The sequence below is a fragment of the Dipteris shenzhenensis genome, chromosome 1 (assembly GCF_047967505.1).
Source record: "Dipteris shenzhenensis isolate YYH24624 ecotype China chromosome 1, Dip_SZ_1.0, whole genome shotgun sequence".
NCBI classification, from domain to species: domain Eukaryota; kingdom Viridiplantae; phylum Streptophyta; class Polypodiopsida; order Gleicheniales; family Dipteridaceae; genus Dipteris; species Dipteris shenzhenensis.
In genome coordinates this window covers 14,008,855-14,018,534 of record NC_141596.1, presented here as the reverse complement: position 1 = coordinate 14,018,534, position 9,680 = coordinate 14,008,855, and the positions used below count along the sequence as shown (strand labels likewise).

Below are 9,680 nucleotides of genomic sequence, written 5' to 3'. Positions count from 1 at the left end.
ATACATATAGCCTCACATGCACCTATAGTGAGTGTCCTATATTCGGCTTCAGTTGAAGACAAAGAAATAGTTGGCTACTTGTTTGACAACCATGATGTAGCACCTTGACCAAGGAAAAATGCATATCCCTGTGTCTATCTCCTGGTCTCATGATCTCTAGCATAGTCACTGTCAGAGTATCCATGCAACCTTGGATGACTTCATCTATTTTATTCTAAACTATCTTGTACCTCTGATGTATCTAAAGACTCTTTTGGTTGGATTCCAACGATCATGTTTTGGATTTGCCATAAACTATGCAAGTGAACTTACTACATAATAAATATCTAGCCATGTGATAGTCAGATATATAAGAGATCCAATGAGTTGCCTATAGTACCTTTCATTGACTGTAGACTTTTCTAAATCTTTTGTAAGTTTCAAAATTTGTTCCATGGGAGTGGCTGCAATATTGCAATCTACCATATGAAACTTCTTCAGAAGACTGTTAACATATTTGAGTTGACTCATAAAGGTGTTGTTTGAATCACTCCAAAACTCAATTCCAAGACAATAGTGCATAAGTCCAAGATCTTTCATGTCAAACTCTGTAAATAAGTCTTATTCAAACTTTTTGATGAAGCTATCCTTGCTTCCTGTCCCACTCAGATCATCTAGTACATACAAAAGTGCAATAGTAATGTCTTTCCCTTGAACTTTGTAGTAGAGAGTATGATCTGCATTGGACTTCATGTATCCCAAATCAACAAAATATTTGTCAAATTCTATGTACCAACTTTTGGGTTCTTGCTTTAAGCCATAGAGGCTTTTCTTGAGATGGTAAACCTGGTTCTCCTTTCCTGGTTTAACATAACTTGCTTGTTGTTGCACGTAGACTTCCTCGTCTAAGTAAACATTGAGAAATGCATTCTTGGCATCGATCTAGTACACATTCCATCTACTGAGTGTCACTAGTGATATCAAGAACCATATGGAATCCATCTTTGCTACTAGAGCATAAGTCTCATCATAATCTTGACCATATTCCTGTGCAAATCCTTTTGCAACTAGTTTGGCTTTGTATCTTTGAATGCTTCCATATGGATTGTACTTCACTTTGTTTACCCATTTGTTTGCTATGGCCTTCTTTCATGGTGGAAGGTCACATAATTCCTAAGTATTATTCTTGTACAAAGCATCCATTTCTTCATTCATAGACAGTTTGCCATTCTGGCTTGTCAACTGCATCTTCAAAGTACACTAGCTCTTCTGTAGCCACGATGGTAGTCATAAGAGCATAGTTGGTGGTTTCAACGTGAATTGCTTTGCCTTTTTTAGCATATGTCAATCTCAACCATGGTCTGCTTTCCCTGGTAGACCGTCTGAGTTGCTGTGTTTCTTCTCGGGGTGCTTCTAGCAATTCTTGGCCTTCTTTATCATCTTTTTCTATAGATGACTGTGAAATCAGTGCGTCTATCTCCTGTGTGTTTGAGGTTTTCCATTCAGATTCCTCATCAAAGATTACATGTCTAGAGATAATGACCTTGCAACTGATGGGATCATACAACTTGTATGATTTGCTTTCTTCACTATAGCCAATCTTGATGCATTTGCGTGACTTTGAATCCAATTCTCTACAATGATTATCATGTATGTGGGCATATGCTATGCAACCAAATATGCGAAGATGCCCAATGTGTGGCTTGTGTCTAGTGAATGCTTCATAAGGTGTCATACCTTGAATCATTTTGATCGGAATCCTATTAACCAAGTAGTTTGTAGTGGCTATTGCTTCTTCCCAATACTAATTTGAAAGATGCTTCTTACTAAGCATTGCCACTGTCTGCTAAAGTACCAAACTTTCTTTCAGATCTTGCATTCTACTAAGGAGTATCTGCAAAATTGAATTATCTTTGAATGTCATGACTTTTGTAAAAATTCATGAATTTTGAAGACATGTATCCACCTCCTCTATCTGATCTCATGACTTTGATCTTTCTATTGTATGGTTTTCTACCATGGCTTTGAATTCTTGAAGATTGGAAAAGACTTCAGATTTCTCTTTTAGAAAGTAGACCCAACAATATCTGTTGTAGTCATCGATGAAAGTCAAGTAGTAAAGTGAACCATCGATGCTGCAGGTCTGGGCATAACCCCATACACTGTGTGTATCAGATCAAGAATACCTCTTGCTCAAGAGGTGCTTCTACTAGAGTTAGTTTGCTTTTGTTTGCTGAAGTAGCATGCTTTGCAAACTTTTCCATGAAATTGTAGCTTAGGAATCCCATTTTCCATAGAGCTTCCATATTATGATTCCTACGATCTATCAAGCTCTTAAAATTGATATGACCATATCTCTTGTGCCATTTTGTGGATAGTGGCATCTATTGCAGTTGAGCTAACATGGCATGCAAATCTCGTACTATAGCTAGCATTTTGAACAAGCGTCCTTCCTTTACTCCTCTTCCCACTAGTTGAAATCCTCGAATTTTTTCTCTAATAGTGCATTCGAAGATGACTCGATAGTTGTGTTCCATCATTTGACCTACTAAAAGAGGTTCTTGTTGAGATTTGGAACATAGAGTACATCGTTCAGCAATCCTTTTCTACAAGTGAAATTGTTCATAGGGATAATGCTAGTCCCTTGAATTGGATTCAATGTATTACATGTCGTGTAGATGACATTCTTCTGACCCCCCCACAACCTCCTCTCTGTCTCTGTCTCTATCACTCTCTCTCTATCTCTCTCGTTCTCCCTCCTTGCATCATTCTATTTGTTTGTCTTTCACCCTATGCAAGAGGAAGGTGCTTTGAGCTCTCTCTCTCTCTCTCTCTCTCTCTCTCTCTCTCTCTCTCTCTCTCTCCTCTCTCTCTCTCTCTTTCTCTCTCTCTCTGTGTATCAATTTTGGTGAGTTTGTTGCTCATCTTGTGTCCAACCTGCCCGTAAATTCTCTGATATCGATTCAAACAGTTCTAATAAATTCCTTCCACAATGTTGGTTTGTTTACGTTCATGGAAGACACACTATTGTTTGTGTTGATTTTGCAATTTTGGTAATGCTCTCTGCTCGACCAACTGTCTGAAGACAAGAAACATGGTTGTAGGTTTAGCTCAAGCAATTGTAGCCTACACGCACTCTCTCTCTCATGCTCTTTAGTTGTTTTATTTCTTTGTACACACATTATTATAAGATCTATTCAGTGATCCTATTGCTCAGATGTTGTTGTGTTGGATTGTTCAAACATACTTTCTTTAACATGGAGGGCACGTAAAGCCATGTCTTGAATTTGATTTCAAGAAGCCACAATGATTTGTGCAGATGCTTCATCCCTACATCCTCAACATGCACCCATTGTGCTTGAGACCAATGCACAGTTATAAGGGAATATGAAGCAAGAAGAAAAAGAGGACAATGTAACAAAGCAAGACTCAATCTCACTACTAATGAAAGAAAGAGGAAAAAAGTTTGTCACGACGTGGCAATGTTTTTTGCTCAACAAAAAACTGGAATGGAAAGTGAAGCAAAGAGAGACATATTGAATAGATTACAGGCATCTCCTACCCTGAGAGTAGCTCATCTACAAGAAATAAGAGATGAATCTATTGTTCAAGCAGCTCTCCTATGTGATGTTCGCAATACCCTCGAAATGGTGAAGCGACCAAATTCATCAGATGAATCAAAAGGTCTAGTTGATGATGTTAGTGAATGATGGGATAGAAGGGGCTACCAATCTAAACATTACAGCAACTTAAGAGTTTAAACATTCATAGGAGGATTTTTTATGCAGCCAAATCTAGAATCCTTATAAAGGAGGATGAAAATCTCCCCTTGTCCACTTGCCGATGGCAAGCACATATGGCAAGCACATAGTAGCATCATCACCGTGGAAGTGAAGGACTTGGTGTTCTCCTTTTGGTCAATGCAAACTCGCATATCACCCACCAATAAGAAGGATGTATGCCACAAACGGATAGGGAGAAAGTCTTATATAAAACACCCTATTCATCTTCTTAATATTCCCCAGGTGAGTGTTGTATCAAGATCCTTATCATCTTGATCCACCTAGTTGATAGTGCTTGGTGGTGCCATATATTGCTTCTTAAACTTACATATTGCTTGTTCATTCTACTTCATATGACATACTACTTGTTAATGCCACATTTGCTTGTTAGTGGTACTTATTTTGATAGAGCACTTGCTAAGTATGCTAGTTATTGCATATTCCTACTTGCTACTGCTACTTAGTAGGAGACATTGCGTGTTAGTGCTAATAATTTCTTGTTGTGCTTAGTCTAGTTACTATGATAGTGTGCTTGATAGTACTAATTAGTGCTTCAAGTACTGCTTGTTTATTGTGCAACACTGTAGTTCCCATTATTGCTTAATAGTGTTTATTAGTGCTTGTTAGTACTTGCTAATGCCACGTATAAGTTGTTGGTGCCTGGTAGAGCTTGTTTGTGCTACATATTTCATGTTACTTTCACTTATTATCACATAGTGCTTGTTAGTTCCTATTAGTTCATTAACTTGCTAATTAGTACCTGTTAATACTTGTTGGTGCTAATTAGTGCTTGTTAGTGCCTGTTAGTTCAGTAACCTGCTAATTAGTACTTATTAATACTTGTTGGTGCTAATTAGTACTTGTTAGTACTTATTTGTGCCTTGTTAGAACACCTATTTCATTAATTTTGGATTGGTGAACTATCCAAATTCGTTTTATGAGATAATTTTGGATAAAGCATTTTAAAAAAAGAGGCTCCTATAAAACAAAACTTTGAGTCAAAAAGTAAGACTTAAAAAAATCAAATTAGAAAATATGACGTGACATGTTATTAAAACTAGATTACATTAAAAAAAGAGGACATCACATTGTTAAAAGAGACCAAAAGTAAGATTTTTAAAAATCAAATTAGAAAAAATGGCGTGACATGTTATCATTAGGAAGAAAGGAAGCTCATTTTGGGGCCTTTTACGGTTTGGAAAAATAAGCTCTCAACCAATCAATAGAGGGCCAACATAACATTGAAAATTCACGAAAATAAGAGAAAATAGAAAAAAGAAACAATACTTTATGTAGGTACAAGCGTGCTACATTAATGTGGAGATTGGTTTTTTATTCTCACAAGATCTTTGGACATGAAGATAGAATCTAGTCTGACATTTTATCTGACAAGGGCCTTCCTGCTTCCACCTTCCTTTGAACTTTGAAATGTTGTGCTGCCTTTCCTTCGAAAGGTCTACCATTCTACACCACTACCTCATTGTGCAGTAGCATCTTCTTTTCCAAAACTGCTCCCTTGATCTTGTTTGGCATAGAGTAAGATGTTTCTTGTCAACTGTCTGTCTGCCTACTTTCTCTTTCTTAAAACTTCAATTTGTTATCTTGTTTACATTACTTTGCTATTGTTACAGATTCACAAGGTCTCCATGGTGAATAAAAACCATGGCCGTTCTTGTGGAAGACGCTCTGTGGATGATAATGCTATGAAGTCAGAATTATACCACACATCCTTACCCCGTCGACCTGCTTCTTCTATTTCTTCGGTAGAGAATTCAAGTACAGTCAAAACAGAAGGAACTTGGGAAAGGTTTAGTGTTTCAAAAGGAGCATGGGTGCTCATGCAACCTAGCAAAAGAAAAAGACCCCAGACAAAAAACATTTTCTTGGCATCATGGAAGGGAAGAGTACAAGATTTTAAAATCACCAGAGGGAAGATATCGGTGAAAGAAGTTTTGATTCAGCATGTGTACATGCATAAAGAACTTGTCTTGTGAGACTATCCAAATGATCTTCCGCAGCACAGGCCTAATTGTATATTTTTCTATTGTGGTTTTTTTCTTTACGAGGTGTATGGATTTTTAAGATGAAGCTTTCTTTCTTTGCTTATTGACATTCTTGTGTTGTTTTATTTTAGATTTATACCCTTCATCGTATGAGACATGGCAAAACATCAATTGTATTCTGGGATTTATAGATGTTTTGCATGGATTGATAGGAGAACAACAATACCAAGGTTGATGTGCAACAGAGCTAGCTCAATCAGGTATATTTTTTACTGATCATTTTTATCAGTTGCTGGGACAATGCTAACACACATGGTGTGTTAAGGAAACAAGATCTTCTGGCATGGAATTCAATGGATTGGTCTCACCCACATTTTAGTGTTACAGAGGCATATAGGGCCAAGCTTTTCAAAGAAGTACAGAAAGCTCTGAGGCCCAATATTGCCACAAGGATAATAAAAATTTCTTTATGCATGCCTCTCACAGTTTTTGTGGACTTGTTTAATACCTTTCCAGTGAAGGTTTCAAAAACAATGTTCACAGTTAAAGCAACAAGTTCGGCATGCATGCCACAATTTTTGGATAAAGGTTGGGATAAGAAGACATGTAGTTCAGTGTTTTGTAAGGTTGTCCAACCTTCTGTGCAACTGAAGTACATGGTTGCATCACAAAATTTTATTTTTTCTTTTTATTATAAGCATAGTCGAATGCTAGGTACAAAACTAGTCCCAATGGATCAAGATGAAGATTCTTTTGGTGCAAAAAATAAACTTCTTGATATTGATGTTGTTGAGAATGGTGATGTGCTAGTCAATATCTCATTAAGAGAATGTTGCTCCCTAGCTCAATTGCGCAATGACATTCTGTTTGAGATAGAAGGTTCTATTTCAAAGGACTTTTTATTTATCTACAACAATAAAAAGGTACACCATCTGATTTATCCTAGTCTCATTAAGCACTACTATTAGTTTACTTTACCCTATTGATTCATATTGCTTTTTTGCAGGTGCTCAAAAGAAGAGAGAGTTCAATAAAATGCAAAGACATTGAAAATTTAAAAATTGAGATAACACAGACTCCATAAACAAAGGTATTGTATTCAATAAAGTAAAATTTTGTACAGAAGTGTTTAATTTACATGTAGAACATATTTCTGACAACCATTTTCTATTTATCTATAGCTTGATCCAGAGGATGCTCTACATGGTCCAAGCTCTCTGTATCATCATTTTTTTGAGAATCTGTTTTCTGCTGCTCCATCCTGTCCTGTACAGTATCTTGGTGCTGGTCCATTATCTCCTCTACTGCCCCTAGAGCATCTATTTGCTACTGCTCCATCTTCAATTATCAAAGAAGGCATCATCATTTTTCTCTTCATCCACCAACCTCTCTCTGAATGGGTCATGTAAGTCCATCTTTTCATCATCATCAACTGGGACATTATGATCTTCAAGGTCATCATCCATGTCATCAGTCTCCTTGTGCTCTACCTCTTTTTCATAGCCTGTGGTTAGATCTACTTGAAGCTAAAAATAAGCCATGAAATGCTTGTTTTCAATAATATTTGTGGAGTTGCCTTTTCTGAGGAGATCCTCAAATAAATATCCCATCCTACACAAGGTGACCTCCCAACCTGTCAGTAGCAAATTCTCCATCATGGTAAGCAAGAGACTCCCACTTTTTGCAGGACTTCCATAGTTGTTTTTTTGATAATGTATGGACCTGGGAATATCTTGCTCTTCTAGCATCAATCTCAAATTATTTGAATTCCCTCTTATGTTCTTTTGTAAGGAGTGATCAGGGTTGGGACTTCGCATACACAAGAAGAATGATTCAAGAGATTGAATCGCTATGCCACATTCTCTCTTGCCTCTCTTTGCTGCATAAACACCACTATAGATCTTCAAATCTGATGAATATGCTCGCTCTAGAGTAACCTGCATGGCTTCTTTGTCTTTTTTATCAACAAAAATGACAATGTTGCAAATTGCCACTTTGCTAATGGTGGTATATACTATTCTATCAATGAAGTTATGGATATCATCACTAGAAACTTCATTGATGAAGAATAGTTGTGGCTTGTCCCATGCTGACTCATTCTTGATGAAGTCATCTTCTGAAACTCCCCTGAAGTTCACAAGCTTTCCAGACTCTGCCGTAACCTCTACATTGAATTGAAAGCTTTGGTGCATATCTGTCAGCATCCTTATCTCGCTGATTAATCTTTCCACATATGCAACCACCTGTTGTGGGATTTCTTTTCTCATGTAAGAGGTTACTATTTCTAACCCATCTTCATCCTTTTTAATCCACCTATTTGCCCATAGCTTTACCTTGGGTGTTGACAAAGAAGTTATATGCTTGACCACATTATAATCAATGTTACAATGACTAAGTGGAATTTGTTTCTCTAACAGCAAATACTTAATGGCACTATGCACTGCATCACGCCTCACCTATACATTGATGCATTCTTCCATGCAGTGGTCTTTGTCTTTCTTTCCAAAAACCATTCTTTCTTTAAAAGTGTTTATGTTGCCATGGATGCATACTTGTCAGGTAAGTACTTTATAGGCCTCCACATCCTTGCCGTCAACTCCTTCTTATCCATTACCTTTGACTTTTCGGAGATAAACAAAGGAGCTTCATAGGTCAACTATCCACACTCACAAGCAATGCATGTTTCAAGCATCTCATTGAACACTTCAACAGGATGAAATATGATAGAAGTGTAGTCGGCATATCTGTCCCTCACCACCTTGAGGCTTGTCATATTTTCTTCTCGCTCTTGAGTTCCCCTAGGCACAACTGCACTCAAAGAAGTATAGAAGTTTGTGAGTGTGTCGGCATTTGCTTTTGTGACCTTTCGCTTCAAATCAGGATTTGGAGAACCAAATGTTGTCCATATAACCATTGCCTTCTGTAAGACCTCTGAAGTGAGTCTTTTGACCTCCTTTGCTTCTTTTGTAATCTGATTACAAGCATAAGCCCAATGTTGACCATCAATGGGCTGGAATCTGCTGCAATGAAGGAGGAATTCCTTCTTTGCTTCTTTTAGCATATTCTCACCTTGTGCCTCTTCGCCTTTTCATGTGGAATATTTTTAAGAGTGTCTTTAAAGAATCGACTGAAGGTTTCCTCGAAATGTGTAGGCCCTGTAAATGTTATTTGATCTAGAAAGCTATTTTTGATTGGACAAAACATTATTGGGCGCAGGACCACGTTGCTTGCCACAGGTTTCTTTCCATCTCTCAAAGCCTTGTATATTTGCAGTGCATAGGATATATCAAGGCTTCGGCTATTAGAAAAGATAGCTGTAGCTTCCACATCTTTGGCATTCACAAACCACGTCCTTTGACCCCAGATATATCCCACATCATCATCTGTTACTGCTTCATTAAGACGCAGATTAAGATTTTTGATTGATGTGAGTTCATCCTGATTATTTTCAGCCTTGGGTTCTGAGTCTTCTTCATGTTTCTCTTATTTTAACCGTTTTTCATCCACATGATCTTTCTCTACAGTGGGACGATGCCTTTTTTGACTGCTTGGAACCATGGCTCTTGCAGTACTAGCCTTGTGCATTTCATGTCGTGGTTTGCTAGCAAGAGCGTCTAGCATAACTGCAGTGGATCGACCTTGATCTTCTTCAATTTTTTTTAATTCCCATGCACTCAAGGCTTGTGTTTCATCATCCTTAGTTACATCCACCATTTCTTACTCTAGAAGTTTGCGCTCATGTTCTACACATTTGTGACAGTGTGCATGTTCTTCTTGCCCCTGCATCGAAGTCTGAGCTTGATCTCCTTCATGTGAAGATCCTTGAATATGAGGAGCATATTGTGCATCCTGAAAGTACTCAAACATTATCTTTGCATGCATCCTTTTTGCCACCACACTAGGAAATTGCTCCCAA

General features: G+C 37.6%; 1 pseudogene; it reads left to right on the top strand.

Moving 5' to 3' along the window:
- Positions 1–5,731: 5,731 nt before the first annotated feature.
- Positions 5,732–6,848, top strand: LOC147905424 (uncharacterized; annotated as a pseudogene).
- Positions 6,849–9,680: the final 2,832 nt, after the last annotated feature.